Source organism: Macrobrachium nipponense, chromosome 17 (assembly GCF_015104395.2).
Source record: "Macrobrachium nipponense isolate FS-2020 chromosome 17, ASM1510439v2, whole genome shotgun sequence".
NCBI classification, from domain to species: domain Eukaryota; kingdom Metazoa; phylum Arthropoda; class Malacostraca; order Decapoda; family Palaemonidae; genus Macrobrachium; species Macrobrachium nipponense.
The window spans coordinates 24,667,834-24,689,640 of NC_087210.1; the positions used below are offsets into that span (position 1 = coordinate 24,667,834).

General features: G+C 34.6%; 1 long non-coding RNA gene across 1 annotated transcript in view; it reads right to left on the bottom strand.

The window, feature by feature from the left end:
• Nucleotides 1-21,807, bottom strand: part of LOC135196017 (uncharacterized) — a 470,069-nt gene that overhangs the window by 267,444 nt on the left and 180,818 nt on the right. Inside the window, exon 3 of the long non-coding RNA XR_010310276.1 lies at nucleotides 19,099-19,155. This is a non-coding gene — a long non-coding RNA (uncharacterized LOC135196017). The remainder of the gene's footprint in view (nucleotides 1-19,098; nucleotides 19,156-21,807) is intronic.

A 21,807-nucleotide genomic window follows, 5' to 3' on the forward strand; every position in this document is an offset into this window, starting at 1 on the left:
GCCTCTTGAGCCGCCTAAGTTGCTCAAGGATTTCGTTTTATCCGCTTATGTTTCATATTGATATTTGTTTTCGCCTTGTACTTATCAATGGTAACAGCAATATAAGAATTAATCACTGTATTTCAACAGTGTAACGTCGACATGTCTTTATTACAGCATTTGCAATGAAATATTTTTATGCCATAGATTATAAGTTAGTAAATGTTTAATACATTGAAATTAAAATATGATTAACAACTATTGTATGACTAATAGGGCTAAGGACGATTCAACAGATAAAGGGCTTTTTAACTGCATGAGAGAATGAAATACATAAGTAACCTAACCTCCCAAAAGTTGCCATTTTTCCTTGACCAAACACTTAATAAATAACCTGCATACCATTCTGAAGATCAAAGAAGTCTACCACATTTTCAGGAAGCCGAAGAAAGATAAAATTATAAAATTGGCCTTGAAGATATATTATGGTAAAAACACACTTGACATAAATTAATCCTCAACCCCACATTCTGACGAACCAAGTAAATCATATTTGGTGAAAATAATCATTTGCCCCAAAGATATATATGTACATAAGTTCCAACACATCATTAACAAGCAAAATGAGGATAATATTCTTATTTAAATACATATCCATATTTAGGAAAACAAAAGTTAATAATTCAAATATATTCGTAAGGGGGCAAATTTCATAAACCTATTAACCGAGTTACGAATTGCTGACGCACTCAAGAAGGAGCTGAATATATTTATGATGTTTCCGGTTTTTTCTACATAATTTTCAGAAATCAATGAAAAAAGTTATATTGTATTTATTTTTCAGCTTTCAGTCCTGTATTTTTCCAGTATTTAACATATCGAAAAACTTTCAGTTACTAATGGCAGAATGCGTAGGTGATGTAAGACTTTGCACACATGTAATATTGCCATTTATTTATTTGTTTAGTAAAGTTTTATTTACATACTGTTTCGTCTCTACCATCTGATTTTAAAATATTGCCTTGGAGAAAAAAATAAAAAAAACTTCCGTCAAAACTCATCTTCCAATAGATTCTTTTCACTATACCATCAAATAATCTCTTGGAAATAAAGTTTCCGAGTAACTTATATCACCAATATATTGCAACTTCAGTGTGAGGTTCACAACATCCCGGAATCAAACGAATATGTAGGTGTGAGCAGTTGCTTCTTCCGTAAAATCGTGTGAATTTCTTATCCAGAAATAGACATGCAGGAGCAACACATCCGTTGACAGCTTTATCATTTTTGGAAACATTTTCAATTTTTCATAATACGTTTGCCATCGTGGGCTGAAAAACTCAATAACAACATGAGGGTAAATGATAATTTCATTAACGAATTGCATAAACTTGCGTAGTCTTATATGCTTCGTTTTATTATGAATACTCAAGTTGCTTCCTGTTTTAAGGTTACAAGAATGTCTCTAAGTTATTTCAACCTCATGTCCCATACGCAACAAAGTACCAAGAAAAAATATAAAGTATCAAGATGAAAGGGATGAAATCAATTGTAAAGCAGAAAGGAGAGCAAGCTTAAATTTATAAGACAAAAACGACTTCAACAAAGCTCACTATAAACTCTAGAGGGTTGGGAATAATGAGAAAATCCTCGTAAACCGCAGTCAAGCCACTTCACATATATTTCGCCATCTGAAGTTGCCTGTGGAACTAGAGAAATATTAATCCGCTGAGTCGGACTAACTTTAAGCCTACCTCTAAAAAATGATTCCCGCTCTAAGTGATAGCAAAGGAAGCAATGGAAACATTTTCTCGCATGACCTAAATGCCTTGAAAATGCCGGAAAAGGATACTTCAGTGATAGAGAGAGAGAGATGGGAAGCCGGGATTGTAAATAGTGTTCCTTCATCGCACCAGAATGGACATGTAACTTGTTCAGACTTTCTCACGACCCATAAAATGAATAAATAAATAAATACATAAAAATAGTGTGGGGGAACGAGTACATCACTTGAAGTTGGAATAAAATAAATAACTGAAATCGTGGAATACCAGTTCTAAGGTAAGACATTCCCTTGCTGTGAAAATGGAAAGGAATCAATACTATTCAATTTGGAAAGACACAATTCCGGTCGCCCGAAAATTTTCAGATGTCTCCACAGACGGCAAAAGGAAAGTAACATTCTGCTGAATAATTTTGAAGGATACTGCCGTATTTCTTGTCTTTCTTGATACATTTAATCTTTTTCTTTTACCACTTACGTTCTTTTCCTTGGTATCCCATTATGGACACCATCGGAGGAGTAGGAACCACTGGGGATAATTTCTTTGGAATTTATTAAACTATAAACCCGGTAGTTGAGTGACTTCGGTGTGTCGCCAACAGGAGTATAGAGAGCAATAAAGTATGCACTTTAAAAATGTCAATGGCTACCCTCTGTATTTAACCTTACTCTTATTCATATCTTCGACTTTATCAACACAGTCTTTCCCTAATACATGCGCAATTTGAAGTAAAGGGCCATCAAAAATTTCTTTGAATCATCCAAAATTAGTAAAAATGAAAAATGAAAAAATTTCAGTCTTCCGAAACGCCAAACATTTACGTAAATATCTTGTGGGAAATCTGTAGCAAATGACCTCACATTTCTTCCACCGAGAATCATCACCGAGTAATTTTTCAACACCGCGCTCTCCAGAACAAAGAGCGAATTCGCGCTCTTCCTCTCAAAAGCGCATAATTATATCGTTATCATTCTCATGTCTCTCGTTGTGCTGTTGCTGATTAATGAGCGCATTCAGGGCTAGGCGTCCTCCCTCTTTCATCATGGTCCCAAAAAAAGAGGTCACGGAAAGAATTCAACACTATTTCATGAAAGTCTTCAGGAAAATTTATCATTATTATTATTATTATTGATTTATTTTATTATTTTATTTTTTATATATATATATATATATATATATATATATATCTATATTATATATATATTGTGTGAGTGTGAGTGTGTGTGTGTGTGCATTAATGTATAGCCACAATGCAACTCAACTTCTCGAATTCTTCGCTCTTTTTTGGATACGCTTGTCACTACAAAGCTTAAGATCCAAGTGCAAGAAACATAAAGAAATTACGATGTGCGGTAGCGGGAAACGGACCCACAATACCATAATTGCGACGAGGTCACGTTGCCGACCTGAACCTGTCGTGATAATATCGCAGATTTGCCCCCCTCTACCGTATATACCGTACATCATAATTTCTTCATATTTCTTTCACTAAGATCCTGAGGCTTTGTACTGACAAGCATATCCAAATGAGCGCGAAAAATTCGAGAAGTTAAGGGTATTGTGGCTATTAAAATTACATATGTATCCCGCACACAAACACATACACATACACACACCATACACACACACACACACACACACACACACACACACACACATATATATATATATATATATATATATATATATATATATATATATATATATATATATAGATATATATATATATATATATATATGATATATATATATATATATATATATATATATATATAGCCGTAATGCCCTAATCATTTCTCGTATTCTTCACACTTTTGGTTGGTAGCATTCCTTATGGGATCTCTTGCTATATAGCAACACATCAGAGAGAGACTCGGTCATCATGGCATATCATATGCCTGCGCCACCTGGCCGATAGTTACCAGATACCGCTTGCTCAATACTGTCATTTGCCTTCAGTTTGAAATATTAAGGGAATTTAAGCAATATTTTTCAACCCAACTGTACAACACAATTTCTTATATCCTTCCATTATTTTCCATGATTATGTTTGGTTTAAAAAAGGCCTATGCATTTATATACTTTCACTCCTCAAATTATACATACAGAAATAAAGGTATCCGCCACGAAGAAAAGAGAAACACTGGGGTAGCTGCAAGATCTCTCGACTCAACGTCCTTTACTTAGCAGAGAGTCTGTTCTTTCTTACCTGAGAACTGGTATTCCACAATTACAATTATTTATTTTATTCCAATTTCAAGTGACGTATTCGTTCCTCACTTTTTTTTTCTTTTTTTTTCTTTATGGGACGTGAAAAAGTTTGAACAAGTTACATGTCCATTCTGATGCCGTTAAGGAACAAAATTTACAATCCTGGTTTTCCATCTCTCCCCCATCACTTCATACCACTGCCTTTTTTGACAAATTCGTACGGCTGATAATGTATCCTTTTCCGAAATTTCCAAGGTATTTTGGTCATACGAGCAGATATTGCCATCGCTTCTATCAACTAATCAGCATTGTTAAGGAGACAGGAGTAATGCAAATACACACATTATATCATATATTATATATATATATATATATTAATATATATATATATAGATATATATATATATATATATATATATTAATATATATATATATATATAGGTATATATATCTATATATATATATATATATATATATATATATATATCTATATATATATATATTATAATATATAATATATATATATCTATATATATATATATAGATATATCTACTATATATCTACATATATAGATAATATATTATATATATATATATCTATATTATATATATATATATATAGATCCATATATATATTATTTATATATTATTATATATATATTATATTATATATATATAAAAAATGTGTCAATACGCATTAAATCCTTTCACCTTAACAATGGTTGATTAGTGATGAAATACCAAACAATAGTCACTGCTCAGTCGTGAACAAACCCGCTTTACAGAATTCTTGCCCCACCATAGACACCCGTTGTCAAATTGCCTTATTACTCTTATCCTACTCCCTCCTTTCCAGGACCTCTTTCATTCCATCCGTCCGGCACTTTCATGGCCTTCCCTTTTTACTCTGTTGTATGCTGCCAAAATTGGTCGTAAAGGAACCATCTTATGAATTTTAGGAGTTCTATATATATATATATATATATATATATATATATTATATATATATATATATATAATATATATATATATATATATATGCCTAAACACTCAAGTTATGAATTATTATTATTTTTTCTTCACGAATCTTGTATTCAGTTTTACCAGAGAAAAATCTATGTAAATTATGTTCTCCTAGTCAAATGAACAATTTACGTAACGCCAAAGACACTCATGGAATTATATACCATGATGCTAAAAAAAGAAGCAAAAAAAAAAAAACAATATAATTTGCATCAGGAAAAGCATATTTTTACCCAACACCATTGTTGTATATTAAAGTCAGCCTTCTTCATTCATAATAGGTATGTAACTCGCTGCGAAATACATAGCCTCCTGACGGAAGATAATGCTTGCTTTAATAACCAGGATTTGAAATCGCCGGGAAATCTGATAACGCCCAGATACAGCCATTAGTTAACGAGGCATTCCGCGGATACTGCTCTGGATTTGCGTAAATGAATTATAAAGCTCCCTTTTAATATTCAGATATTCAGTCCATCGGATAGCGTTCTCGATCGAACGAGAGAGAGAGAGAGAGAGAGAGAGAGAGAGAGAGGAGAGATTATATGGCATTCTTTATGATTTAAGTTTCTTGGATTGCCAGTCTAACGGGTATATAAACTCTATCATCTAAATCATTTCTTCCAATTAAAATGATTCCCTATGTGCTTGGAGGGCGATATCAGCGCTGTTACGAATTTCCATCGTTTGTTAATAACTGTTCATTTGTATTCCTCTGCAATGCTCTTCAAGATGTTTTCTTCGGAACGGATAGAATGGGAAAGGCAAGGCACAAATGAATGTACGCATGATCCACTATCGGGCTGTACAATCTTATAAAATAAAAATTCCCAGACCCAAATTAAACAAAGGTTATATTCTTGTATTCATACATTATTTTTTGGAATTATATTTTCGGTTATATAATTCATATAAGAAAAAATATTGGTCTTTTACGTTTAGCTCCTCAGATGTATTCATGTATTCGCGAGAGGCAAGGGAACAATGAATTGGGCTCCCTTGTGTAATTATTGGACAAAAAAGAAAACAGTAAAGGACATATATCTTTCTAGAATCTAGATGAAACCAAAGATTCCGCTTCTTGAAGGACTGAAGTCTGTGGTAATTGGAAAAAGCGGAACAAAAGACGAATATCAAATCTTAGTAGAGAGAATGTGCCTGAACCAAATAATCTAAAGGTTGGTAAATTTTGCAGAATGAAACCGAGATTTGGTGTCAGGTAGAGTCCGAAGTCGTTCTCTGAGAGGAGACGAGACACTCCCCCAAATAAAAACTGAGCGAAAAAGTATCGTCAAGGAGATAAGTACACGATGACCAGGCCACTGCTTAAATAACATTTATTTATCGACAGCATCTGGCACATAGAAATCTCTCATGTTTCCAAGTTATTGACAAAAATAGAAAAATATTACAAAATTACAAGTGGAAACTTCACTGAGAACAATTTACATAAAACTGAGATATCTTCTCTAGAAACGAATGATGGCCTTGACAGTTGTCATCTTCAGACAATAAGAAAAAATGCAATTTACGAATTTCTCGATTGGAACGAAATAGTGTCTTACAGAATTGTCTCCCAAGGAAAGGTTGTGACTGCCTTACTCAACACACACACTCACACACATACTTATATATATATATATATATATATATATATATATATATATATAATCTATATATATATATATATATATTTAAATATATATATATTTATATTATATATATACCCCCCATTATATATATATATATATATACTATATATATATAGATATTATATATATAGATATATTATAAAGATAAAAAAGAGAGAGAGAGAGAGAGAGAGAGGGCAACAGACTCCCTTCACGAGCCGAACCAGATATATCGAGGCAAACAGAAATGTGATATTCCCCAGAATACTCTATTACACAGTCCCTATTCAAATGCACGATAAACTTTTTCATTTAACATCCTTCCTGAAAGGGCCCTCCCCCTCCTCCCCCTCCTATGGAAGCACTAACGCCTTTTCCCTTAGAACCTTCCGTTTTCACCAGAAATGGACTTTGGGACCTACTGTTTTTCACGGTGGACAGGTTGGAATCTTCACCTTTTACATTTGCCTTTCCTTACGTGCCTTCTATCCAAAACGTTTCCTCTTTATTGCGTTTGTTTTGACTTGATTCCCATCGTCTTAATTATATTCTTCCTAAGTCTGTTAAAGTCAATATATATATATTATTATGTTCATATTTCTAGATCGTTTGGTCTTTCACCCAGTCTTATTATGGTCGTATAAACTTACCCCACCCACCCCTCTCTCTCTATATCTCTCTCTCTCTCTCTCTCTCTCTCTCTCTCTCTCTCTCTCTCTTATTATAATAAACAATTTTTCAAAGGTAAATAATCAGTGACTCACCATAGGAAAGTATGAACAGTATTATGGATTTATTGTTTAACATTAAAATAATGCTAAATTCTTAAAAGAAGGAAAAAATAGCAAAAGTAACCTTTAGCGTTTAAAAATACATGTACTCGGTCAGCTTAAGTCATAAGAGGAAAAACATATACATTTATTCTGCTTTCACTCTAATCATTATGAAACTGTCGGATGCAACTGACTTATTGGAAGTAATTCCACATGGCAAAGAACTAATTTCCTAGTTATATATAGCACTGTCATTACACTATAATTAACACGCTGGAACCTCTAGCCGAAAAGATATAATCCTTGCGAAAACTGTTACAACATATAATCAATGTTGTAGTAAATCATGATTTTGTGGCGATCACATTTCCAAATGATCCAGATTATTCTTTTAAGATAATGTGTCCAGTCTCAGCAACCACTGAATAGTATATATCAGGGAACAAGTTAACAAAGCTAGTTCCCACATACTGTTTAGTGGTTATTGACGCTGGACATACTATCTTAAAAACTACTAATAGTGTTAGCTACGTAACAGGCGACGTTAATAAAGCATCATTCAGTTAAAAAACAAGAAAAGCAGAACAAGAACGCTTTTTCACAGGACGTGGCTCTTCAAGTTCTCATTATGCTCATGTTCAAGATTTACCAAAACCTAATCTGCTAATGAAGACATGAGACTTTGCAACGTCATTCACCTAGTTCCAGGAATATAATTAGTCTCAGCGTGATGACATTCACGATGGATGACTGTGAATTAAAGCTAAACTACACTTGGAGGTCTCTCTTGTTAAATTTACATAACAACTAACAAGATAAAAAGAGGAGAATGCATCCTTTTTGACCAGTGAAGACTGTTTGCGCCAGCAGCGTGTAATTTGGCTCAGGGATGAGTTGAATATATATTAGATATACATACATACATATATATATATATATATATATATATATATATAAATATATATATATATATATATATATATATATATAAATATATTATAGTACTATATATATATATACATATATATATATATATATATATAATATATATAATTATATATATATTTATAGTATTTTTATACTATATATATACTAATTATATTTTTATATATATATATTTTTTTTTGTATTTTTTTTATCTATTTTTTATATATCATCTATATATATAGATTTTTTTATAATATATATATATATATATATATATATATATATGTAAGGCCTAGGGATTTTGTTATAATATATTGTTCGTGCGTTCTCTGTGACCTATGGAATGTGGAGAACAGTTGCAGAGGGTAACGACCTGAGAGTAGCTGATGAATGAGTTTCTAGGGGGTGGCGTGAGATAAAAGTGCTTAATTCAGGAAGTCAATGTACGACAGTTTATGAACTCTTCTCAAAGTGCCTTTGGGAAACTGGTTGTAGCCAGTAATATGAGGCGTTGTCGAAGTGTGCATTCGTATGTGCGTGTGCGCCTCTTCTATTCATAATGTATCACTAGCCAAGTCTATGGGAAGACTCGCACAGAGATTCGGGGGAGGAAGGCGAAGCCATGATGGCAGATGCCAAAGTGTTTTTATTTATCAGTGAGTGATATTCCGGTTGGGAATGGGTAAGTGTTACCTTTAACTTTAGCCAAAAGGGATGGCTTGTTTTGATATCTTGTAAGATGTTCCATTTTATTAACTTTGTCTTTAAACTTGTGTGTGTACTTACCGGGATGTGTTCTGTATCTTTGAACAGACGGATCTGGAAATGCCGGGGGACAGAGTTCCCGGAGTGGTGTGGACTTTTGGGTGACTTGACAATGAGTTGTTTTTAAGTTAGTCTGTAAGACTGGATTACTTAGTTAATTGATTTAGTTATTCTTGTGAATAAACGTTATGTTATGACGCAACTCTATCATTACCTGTTAGAATGGAGAGAGAGAGAGAGAGAGAGAGAGAGAGAGAGAGAGAGAGAAAGAGAGAGAGAGAGAGAGGGGGTGATTGCCGGGAGAGAGAGAGAGAGAGAGAGAGCCTGTGTGTGTAATAGGGTGTGGGGGTCTGCCTTCCGTTTCGTGTCCACGCTTACTTTATGAATACTGGGGGTTCTTCCCCCAATGTTATAGTGGTGTCAGCGGTTAAGAGGGGATATAAAAAGTTTGTTTTTCTTTTCTATGCCTAGGAACGCCAATGTAGAGATGAGTGGCCAGTTAGAACATAAAAAGGGGTCGTGACTTAGCGATAGTTTTCGAACGACAAAGCTTTGTGGGATTGTGGAAAATCGTTAAACTGTTAGTTTTCAGTTACTTAGTGAGAAAAAATGAGAAAATATTTGTCTGTTAACTGTGCTAAAGGGAGGGAAGGATTTTTATGGGACTCAGCATTTTTCCCAGGGAGTCAGCCAGAAGCAGTGAGCGCACCCAGTGTGACTTTTGCTTGTGCAATGACGAGAGTGTTCCGAGATACCCGTGCGGGTGTTGGTTGTGTTTAATACATATATCACTGCCGCGTTTTACGGAGAATTTCGAGTTCTTTTTTCCCATTATGGAGTGGTGAGTGTTAAACTATTGTTTTGAAGGAGTGGGTTTTTGTTTAAATATTTCAGGGAAATGGGATTGGTTCAAGAGGTCAAAACATTTTTTCTTTGCCCATAGTAGCAGTGTCGTGTTTTCTTTATTTGCACGTGCTTGGATAATCATATCTGGCTTAGAGACAGAGCGGCCACAATTTTACGGGCTCAGCACATTTCTGCTAACCGGCGCAGGGAGGCATTGCATGGCGGGATATTGCAAGGGGAGTATGGCCTGCCTCGGGAGGGTAGTTGCATGGGTACCACTAGCCTCACTCGAGAGATAGTGCAGGGATGGGTACTAGTGTATACCTTGGGTAGGGGTCCTCAGACACTGTTCAAGGGGAGATGGGGGATACTGCTGTGAATGCCTCGGGCTGTTCTGCCGCTCGACTGAGGGGTTGTTCTCACGGGGGGGGAGAAATTTTTTTTTTCTCTCAGTGTGGGTGAACTCCCCCTTTTCCTTTTTTTTCTTTGTGTTGGGGATGGGTCTGGCCTTGACATTGAATGCTAAGATATCAGCTGATTGATAAGTTGATGAAGTGAAATGCCCGTAGAGTCTTTTTTTTAGAAAAGAGATTTTTTTTCTCTCCCTTGGATGAAGAGAAAAGGAAATAAAAAGAGATTTTTCTTTTCCGAAAATGAGGGGAAAAGTAGTTAACATGCACGGGATGTGTTATATGTTTCTTTGTGCCTTGAAAGACACAAATATAAGGGGGATACACAGATTATTTTTTTATTGTGTTGGAGAGATTACTTTGAAATGCCGATGATTGGTGTTGTATCTGTGTTGTGTGGCAATGGTGTTATGTCATGGTGTTGCATGCTGGAGAAATTGTATGTCATAGGATTCAGCAATACTGTTGTATGCTATTTGAAGTTCTCCCTTACTTGAGATTTTTGCAAGAGAATTATAGCTATGGAGAGTTATTATTATTGTTATTATTAATAATTATTATACTTGAGATGTGTCACGGGAGGTTTGCTTAAGTATAATTATCAATTACGGGAATTGAATTGTTTTTGCGAGAGATTTGAGATATTTCATGGGAGATTAGTTGATAATTATTACAGATAATTATTCAGGGATAATTATTACAATGAATTCATGGGAGAAGTCTTGTGTTAATTATTTGTTGAGTTTTTGTAACTTTGGAGAATATTTCAGTGATTCACGGGGATGAGTTTTGCTGAATCTTGATGAATCTGACTGAATCTTGGTGAGTTGTGTGGAATCTTGCTGAATTTTGTGCTGAATTTTTGGAGAATGGACAAGCATTAACATTGGTGATATTTTTTTGTACTGATACTGATGATTTTGATGATAGCAATTTTTTTGGTGATTTTGTGATAATGATATTTCTGATACTGATTTTTTTTATACTAATCCGTGGGCGTTTTAATGCTATCAAGGGAGGTGAAATCCTTTTTTTTGATTTTGGGAGGAACTAACAACACATTATTTTAGTTCTTCCTTTTTTTTATGAGTTCAGCAGATAATTGCTTGACATCTAGTGAGTTACGGGAGATAGTGAACAGTGCCGTTGATTTTTCTTTCTCCTTTTTTTGGAAATTAGCCATCGCTGACACAAGTTTTTTTACTAAGGGTGAATTTGAATTTATTTTTTCTCTCCAGTTGGTGTGGATATTTTTTAATGTCTCAGTTCATGACTTAGTGTCATTTAAGAGAAAGTGTTTGCGTTTTAGCTATTTGATGCTATAGAGAAATATATGGGAGAATTTTTTGCATAGTTTTGAATGCATACGTAATGGCACTACATTTCTTCTCTGGATATTTGTGTTCCAGAAATTGTGAGTTTTCTTGCACAATACATTAGTTGTATTTGTGACAACTTTGTGAGAGATAGGAAACTTGGTTAAGTTTTCTAATGGCTTATGTCGTAGTGCATATGGAGAAGTCTTGGCTAAGACACTGTGAATTTGGAGTTCTGTTACAATGACTTGTGGCACATTGGTGATTTTTTTCTAGAATTTTCTAGACAGTTTTATTTGCCGAGTTTTGCCCTTTTTTAGCAATTATGCTAAATGGAGTGAGTTTTTTATAGTTTTACTATAACATTGAGTTATTCTCTGGAGAATTGGAGGTTAGAATTGAGATATATTATTTGGAGAGATAATTGGAGTATATAATTGGAGGTATATATTATTTTGGAGTTATATTTTGAGATATAATATATGGGAGATATATATTTTTTGGCCATTTTTGATATTTGCCAATGTGATATGAGCTATGTTTAGTTCAATTATTTTGCAGCCATCTTTGTTGCAAATGGAGACACATATTTGGAGATTATGGGGCAATATTTGTGAGTGTGTGAGTTAGTTGCCTTGAGTGCACATTTTTTGGAGATATATTTTTTGGAGCCTTGTTTTGTTCCACATGGAGTTATTGGGGAAATAGAGGTAAATATTTTGTATTTGCCGAAATAGAGGTGATTATTCTCTATTCTTGGTTTGTGTGGTTTTTTTTTTTACTGAAATGTGGCTATTGGAGAAATAAGAGAATAATATATATGGGGTTGGGTTTAACCAAATGGAGAAATATTTTTATAACCGGAGTGGTGTTATTATTAATATGGTGTCTCATAATGGAGTTGGAATTAATCTTGGGCGGGTGACCCTTTTTTTTGTGGTTATGGAGTTTTTTTGAGCCAAGAGGAGATTTCTGTGGTTCTCTTTTTTGATTTCGTGACTATTTAGAGAGAAGTGGCATTACTGCATTAAGAGTCATTTGGAGATGTGTGTGCATTTTTCATGTTCACAAGTGTGTTATTCTTGGAGAAATATAATTTGAGAAATATAATTTGGGGACAAAAGTCATGTTGAAGAGAATAATTAAGTCTTGCGAAGAACAAAATTTTTGAACACCCATTAGTCATATCCTGGAGTTATTCTGTGAAATGTGTCAGTTAGACCTCTTTTTTTCTTGAGAATCATGAGTTTCCAAACTTATGTGTCTGACTAGACAATTTTTATGCTACTGTTTGAGCATGCGTCCGCAGGCAATTTTTCTGCTGACAAGCGATGTGATGAGCGCTGTGCTGTTTCTTTTCTTCTGATGGTGACAGATCAGAATTTTTGCAATATCTGGAAATGTTGGCTATAGCATTTCACGAAAGCGCATGTGTAAGAGTTTGCTTTCTGGCAAATTCCGGAGCATTTCTTGGGAAAAACGCGGGAGTTATGCATATTATACATGTATTATGTATTTTGTGATTGGGGAAATCTACTTGTGATTATCCTTTTTTTTTATTATTATTTTTCTTCCTTTTCCTTGAGAGATATGATTTGGGGATTGAGCTTAAGTAGCATTTCTTTTTTGGACGGGAGATTTGATTTTACCGGGAGATGTGATTTTTCTAGGGTTGTTACTTAAGTAATGGGAGTTTGACATTAAGTCTCATTGTGATTAATTATTGAGCAGTAAAGGGGTTTTTGCTGTTAAAAGTTGGAGATTTTTACTGATTTTGTGGGAGTTTGAGAGAACATTTTTGGGTCTGGGAGTTACGAGATTCTTTTTTTTTCCTTGGGCTTATTACGATTTTGTCTTCTTTTTTTTTCTCTTGTGAGCACATTCGAGTTCGAAATGTGAGTGCAGAATTCCGTGGAGTTGCTGTGATTTCTGAGTTGTGTGTGTGCTGATGTGCGAGTTTGGAGAATTGAGTTGGAGAACTTGATGTTTTTTTTTCTTTGAGAGTTGTGGTGATGACTTATCATTTTAGTAGTCATATTAAAGGGAGTTAATTGGGAGACGTTCAGTTGGTATTTCTGCCTTTTTGAGATCATTGTTTGATAAAAGTAGTATGTCTTGAGTTAATTTTCTTAGATGACCAGTGACTTTTGACTGACATACTAAACACACACCCAAAAGTCGTTACCCCGACACCAGCAAGACGTCCTTCCAGCCTGTGAGAGGTTAACTGCTGCCATGTTGTCCAGGGTGATTACAAGTATTTCCATGATGGTGTTCGAGAGAATTCTACAGCATGTTTTTTGGGGATCTACGAGAAGCCGTGAGGAGTATTCTACGATGAGGGAGGCATTCCGTCTTCCTACAGTTGCTACAGCCTGCTATAGCCTGTTGCTGTCTGTGCAGCTACTTGCAGACAAGCGAAGAGGGATATTCAAGAATCCTAATGCAGAAAATATGAGAGAAAATGTGTCTTGTGTTATTGGGAGATTAAAGCGTGATAAGACTTTATTTTATAATGCCCGAGACGTGCAGTTTTATTTATATTTTGTTTTAAGTCGGCCAGTGTTTTGTGTTTTAAGCAATTTTGCTAGGCGGGAGCTAGCATTTGTGCGAGGCCGAGCAATCTGTAAGGCCTAGGGATTTTGATTAATAATATATTGTTCGTGCATTCTCTGTGACCTATGGAATGTGGACATGTTGCAGAGGTTAACGACACCTGAGAGATAGCCTGCGGTCAATGAAATGAGTTTCTTTAGGGGAGGGGGGCGGTGAGATAAAAGTGCTTAATTCAGGAAGTTTCAGCTAGCGACAGTCTTTATGAACTCTTCTCCAAAGTGCCTTTGGGAAACTGGTTGTAGCCCAGTAATATGAGGCGTTGTCGAAGTGTGCATTCGTATGTGCGTGTGCGCCTCTTCTATTCATAATGTATCACTAGCCAAGTCTATGGGAAGACTCGCACAGAGATTCGGGGGAGGAAGGCGAAGCCATGATGGCAGATGCCAAAGTGTTTTTATTTATCAGTGAGTGATATTCCGGTTGGGAATGGGTAAGTGTTACCTTTACTTTAGCCAAAGGGATGGCTTGTTTGATATCTTGTAAGATGTTCCATTTTATTAACTTTGTCTTTAAACTTGTGTGTGTACTTACCGGGATGTGTTCTGTATCTTTGAACAGACGGATCTGGAAATGCCGGGGGACAGAGTTCCCGGAGGGGTGTGGACTTTTGGGTGACTTGACAATGAGTTGTTTTTAAGTTAGCCTGTAAGACTGGATACTTAGTTATTTGATTTAGTTATTCTTGTAAAATAAACGTTATGTTATGACGCAACTCTCTCATTTTCATTACCTGTTAGAACGGAGAGAGAAGAGAGAGAGAGAGAGAGAGAGAGAGAGAGAGAGAGAGAGAGAGAGAGAGAGGGTGATTGCCGGGAGAGAGAGAGAGAGAGAGAGAGAGCCTGTGTGTGTAATAGGGTGTGGGGGTCTGCCTTCCGTTTCGTGTCCACGCTTACCTTATGAATACTGGGGGTTCTTCCCCCCATGTTAAATATAATTAATTATATTATGATATATATATATATATATATAGTATATATTATATATATATATATATATATATATATATATATATATATATATATATATATATATATATATATATATGATATATATATATATATATGTTATATATATATTTAATATATATATATATATATATTATATATATATATATATATATATATATATATATATATATATATATATATATATATATATATATACAATGCGCCCCCTGGCCTTTTGGGGGGGGCCGGGGCAACAATGATTCTTCATTGTTTGAACCGTAACATCATCGTTATTATACATCGAGACAAAGAAAAGTAATTAGCAAATATTTGAAAATCCTCGTAAAAAGGTTTATCAAAAGCTATGTCATTTTTTTTGTTTTTTTTTTCTAATACGAGATACAATAATAAAGAAGTTATGCAATGTTGCCAGATATCTGGATCAAAACGGCACCAGAACTAAAAACCCATCCCCTATACAAAATGTACAATATATGGTCCCTAACTCTTTGGTATTCCAATGTTCGGTTCAGTAGTTTCGCTGCCTATAGCGAACATACACATACACAAACATATATATTCCGAACGTCAGCTTTATATATATATATATATATATATATATATATATATATATATATATATATATATATATATATATATATATATATATATATATACATATATATCATTATATCGTATATTATATATATACCATCCATATATATATATATATATATATATATACTATAAATGTATTATAATCTATATGTATGTATATACCATCCATATATAATATATATATATATATATATATATATATATATATATATATATATATATATATATATATATATATTTGTATATATATATACTTATATATAACATATAACATGTATGTATATTTATACATATACCGTATATATACATGAATTCCGCTATTAATGAATGTTATAATAGGATGCTATAATATCCTAAATGAACACAGAAGACGATGTGTTGTGATTCAATAATTATGCAATTCATCACACAAAAGGACAAAAGTCTGCCCTATGTCCATATTTTGCAGAGTAATGGACTATGTCGAATACAACGGAGGAAATTTCAGTGATGCCACAATGGATGTGATTAGTGGGAAAGTTAGAACTTTTGAGCAGATATATAATGTAAGCAGATAACATAAAACAAAACACGAAAAATTGCAGAATGTGCAAAAACATTTGTGACCAAATTTCATGATTCTTTCTAACCATTAATGTCCCCTCATGTAATACCTGATTTATAAGACAACTGGGTTTAAACCATTTTGATATTGCAAGGGTTGTAGACTACAAATAGTCTCAGACTATCATTAGGACATGCAGGGTACTCAAGGGAATAAAATGAACGACTGGGAATTCGTTGATATTTTCAGCGGGATTTGCTTCAGCAAAATACCTTATTTTATAAGTCTTCCAGCATAAAAGAAAATTTCTTTCAGTATTCGGTTAATGACATTTCCATCTGTGTTTTCTATTACTATGCTGGTAAAAGGAGCGTCAGAAGAGTAAAACTTTAATTATCCGTCATTAGCACCCAATCACCAAGACTGCAAAGCTTCTTCTTACTCGTAGTCGCCTTAGTTCCTGGTGGCCCTTTATTATATTAAATGCATCTTCAATGCCTTCCTGGCATTCCAATGAATCACCGCTATAAAAGTCCTAAGATTCTCACTCATCACACCCATTGTGCCACCAATAATATGACCTCCATTATATTCTACATAATCCACTACTCTGCAAAATATTGATTGTTTGGTTGCTTGCTTCCATGGTGTTTTTACGTTGCATGGAACCAGTGGTTATTCGGCAACGGGACCAGCGGCTTTACGTGACTTCTGAACCACGTCGAGAGTGAACTTCTATCACCAGACATACACATCTCTCACCCCTCAATGGAATGCCCGTGAATAGAACTGGCGGCCTGCAAAATATTGACAGGGCAGACTTATGTCATTTTGTAAAACGGCCTTACACAATCATGGAATACAAGCACATTCTCCTTTGTTTTGAATTAGGACGTTATATCATCCTATTACATCATTCACCACATCGGTATTCATGAGCGAGACAGTATGCAAAAAATATAACGAGAAGAAAAATATTATGATTCTTAAATATATGTGAATTTAAGGCATTTTACCTATGTGGTAATACTGATCTCAATAACAGCAGAGTAACATTATATACATGGATCAATGTTCGGCACTCTCTCTCTCTCTCTCTCTCTCTCTCTCTCTCTCTCTCTCTCTCTCTCTCTCTCTCTCTGTTCCGCATTTAAGATTAAAACGTGCGAAGGATTATGAGAAAGAATACAAATCTGCAGAGAGGAAAAAGGATGAAGAACGATTAAGATGAAGATAAAAAACAGAAAAATTATGCTAATTTGCATCGTGTAAGAGTAAAACTTTAAAACAAGAGAAAAATGAGAACCCCTCCTCAACAGAAGGAAGACGAAGCGAAGAAAATAACGGATTAGATAGAATAAGAGACAAATAAATAATTAGAGAAAAAATAAGGAAGAAAAGGTGTAAAACAGAGGAAGTAGAAAATACCTACACAAAGCGAAGGATGGCGAAGGTAAGAAATAAGAAGACAGGAAGTGAGCAGAAGACGAGGAAGGAGGAACATGATAATGAAGGGAGTCAAAGATCGATAAATGGTGCAAAGAATCTTAGGACTAAATAGGAAAGAAATAAGAAAGATGATGAACAGGAAGAATGTCAAATAAAAACCAACAAGAAGCCAAGCAGAATCAGCAAAAAAGAGAGAGAGAGAAAAAAAAGGACCCAGAAGAAATGAAGAGGATAAGTAAAAAAAGATATGATGAAATCATACAGGCAGGTATGGAAAAGAGTTGGCCTTTATTGAAAAAAGACAAAATAGGGCAAATGAAGAGAGATACTCATATTCACCAATTCCCAATAAAACTGTGAAGAACAAGATATATAAAGATAAAGACTATTCAAAAGATGTGAAAATGAATAGCAAAGTTATTGTGTAAGGTGAAAGTCGTTAAGACTGAAGGGAAAAATACAATTTTATTCTACCAGTTTTCGAAAGCACGCCTTTGAATTGGGAATAAGGTATATAAGTTGAAGGGATTTTGAATTTAATTGCTGCGTCTTTTCATTTGTGGGATAAGGGGATTCAGATCTGCCTAATAATGGTTTAAAGGTTGTGATCTCGAAGCAACATATTCAAGAGAATAACAGGTGCTGTCTCTTGTTTACAATGAAACTACTTGCCATTATCATCCAAGGCGCATTAAATGATAGTCTTTCCCTTAATCCTTCAACAAACATCTCTCTCTCTCTCTCTCTCTCTCTCTCTCTCTCTCTCTCTCTCTCAAGAAAGGCACGAGCCTTTCTATCCAAGTGGAGAAATTAAGGCACCGATGAGAATCATTTATGGAATACTCTTATAATTATGACCGCATAAATAAACTTGTGCACAAGTATGGTTCTCGACAATGCTCCAACAGTCGAATGAAACTACTTATGCGATTTTAATCTCATTATTGTTACCATTAATTTTTTGCTTAACTTCTTGCTTCCTGTAACTCACCCTAAAATGTCATTTTTCGTCATTTCTAATCTAAATAAAGGGAAATACTGGTCATTCTCCCTTGCCTCTGTGTCCTTGCTTTCTTCACATAAACGTATGAACAAACATTCTTCACAATCCCCGAAAAGTTCGCCATAAATCAAGGACGCAACAATTGGACTAAAGAGTTTCATACAGATATAGCGTCCCATACATCGTATAGGTAATTGTAATGGAGGTGAGCAAATTCGCTGAAAAAGGGAATTTTGAAGTGGAAGATTTCACTTACCTTTTCTATCCTTCTCCTGGTTCAACTACTTCCCAGACGAGGAGCTTGGCTGCATTACTGCTGAAAAGAAATAAAGGTGAACAAATATTAAGGACATTCCTTATCAGGCTCCTTATTAAATGTATTCATTATTTTCCTCATATCAAAAAACCAATAAGCTTCAACTTGGTTTACATTATTCAATTTAGAGCAAATCACTTCATGATAATTCTTGAGTACACATAACAAAAAACAATGAAAATACCACATAGATCAAATCCCATCCTCTCTCTCTCTCTCTCTCTCTCTCTCTCTCTCTCTCTCTCTCTCTCTCTTCCATAATACACAATCAATTGCGAAAAATTGAAATAAATACAGGTATTGCAGTGAAATGAGGCCTTGGTTATTACAATAGCATTTTAGAAAGTTATCGTACTACTTTGCATGAAAACTCTTAAGCCATAAAGATGTCAAAACATCATATTGGATTAGTAATTAAATTCGTAGGAAATGATACAGGACAGAGGTAGATGGAAGAGACTCATTAAAAACGGCAACCCCGAATAGGGAAAAATCTGAAGAAAAAGAAGAAAAATTAATTTCGTATGAAATAAGAAAAACATAAATTCAACTTTGTGAGAACCACAGATGACACAAGTGAAATCACCGTTGCAAAATCCAGCTCAGCACTTTCTCAAAGAATACCCTAAAGATACCATTGACCTCATTTTTACGAAGCTAGAATATTCTTAAAGGATTCCTCGTCTAATTTTTCATTTGCTTGAGCCTGCTGTGACTTGCTCCGAGGCTCGGGCAAACATCATATTCAAAAGAGTAAAACTCCAAAAGCATGTTTCACAGTGTGTTACGAAATTCGTTAAGTAAGAAAAACTTAATATTACCCTCAAAAGTTATCTATATGCTCTTGACATTTCTTCTACATTACGAAAGCAGACTGGGCAGCGAATGGCATCTTTCTTTGGTCACTATTCGTACTGAAGGGAAGCGATTAATTTCTTACAAGTATATGTTCCATGTTAAAGTATCTTGAAAGTCACTTACAGACAATTAGTTTAGTAACTTGACCTTACTAGGCTTAATGTTTCCAAGGAGACTTTCACGTTGTATCCTGTATTCAGAGAAATTGACAGGGACTTTGCCTCACCCAGATTATCTGTTTTAGTTTCAATTCTGATTTGTTTTTTGTTGTGTTTTTTTTCAGTTTATGTCACTGCTGTGCTTTTACGTTTTTCATTGATGTTTCCTTATCTTCTTTAAAATAATTCTGACCCTCCCCTAATGGCGGGAAGTTGACTGTAAGAATCACAAGTTCCTACTTTATTCGTTAATTATCAGAGAACATAATTTTGGATTCAGGATGTTTCGGCGACATAACCAAGAAGGGGCTTTTATATGTTCATGTTGTATCTTCGGATTTTCTTTATAATCATCTTCACCAATTCATCTGTATTTCGGTAACGCTACTATCAGGTGATGCATATGTATAAATAAGTCACGTATACTGTAATTTGCGTGGAATGTAAATGCAGCCTCTGTATTGTTAAACATTCAGGAAATAAAAAAATAACATGTAAAACATCTGTAAATATAAATCATATTTAACCCTACATTCCTCTATGGCTGGGGAATATAGATTTGCTTTGACCCGAATTCTATCTTACTTTTTTATACAATGTGTAAAATAAAAATTTCTTAAAAACCTTGCGTGCCTCAATAAGTTACGTTGAATCAATGATTTTTTTGATAATTTGCAGGATATTGTGGAGTAAAATCTATGGTATACTGTATCCCTCAGCTGGATTTTTACCTTAACGTTTGGAGTGGACGCCGATTGTAATGTAAACCTTGATACGGAATGATGACCTGGGAAGGAAAAAATCTTGGAACATAACCCAAGATTTTCCTGAATATTCTATGCTGTGACGGGATTTACAGCAAAACTGAAAATTAGAACTGTAAGGCATTAAGATATTGGGTAGCAAGAACGTTAATTTACAAAATAACACTTATGACTGTACGGTATTTTCACGACTTATTGTTACATTCTGCGTACTGCATGTTAGTAGCTACTGCCAGTGACAAAGTCTGCATGTAAAGTTGTTCCCGACTTCGAATGCTGAAGGAACGCCGAAGGTCTCATAGCTAACTAATTAAAAAGTACATTGAAACATTCATTACATGTCCTTTAGGGCTGGCTAAAATTACAGACAATATGGATGCATCTGAAGGAATCATAACAACGACAATGTAGGTTAGTTTTATAGAAACACTGTATGTTATTAACATATATATGTAAAAGAGAATTTAATTATGCTTCGAACTATCAGAAAATTTTCTTGGCAAAGAGTTGAATGGACCCCATTTATGAATACACTCTTGATAGCCAACGGATAGACATGATCGTTGGTGAAATAGTGATGACGCAAAGGCTCCAATACCCATAATCTGAAATGGCTCATCCGAGTTGGGTCGAATCCTCGGGGTCAATGAGATTCCTCTTTTCCTCCCAAAGCTTATCTCTTACATCTGGAGGGAATTCAGTGACCTTTGTAGGCACAGCTACAGGTGCGCTGTGACCACTTCCCAATCCTAGGAACTCAGACAGGAGATATATAAGAACGTTCTTGCATGACTAAATGTACAGAGAAAAGGAGAAAAAAACACAACTACATTTTGGTACTATTCTACACTGTTGATGGAACTGAACAG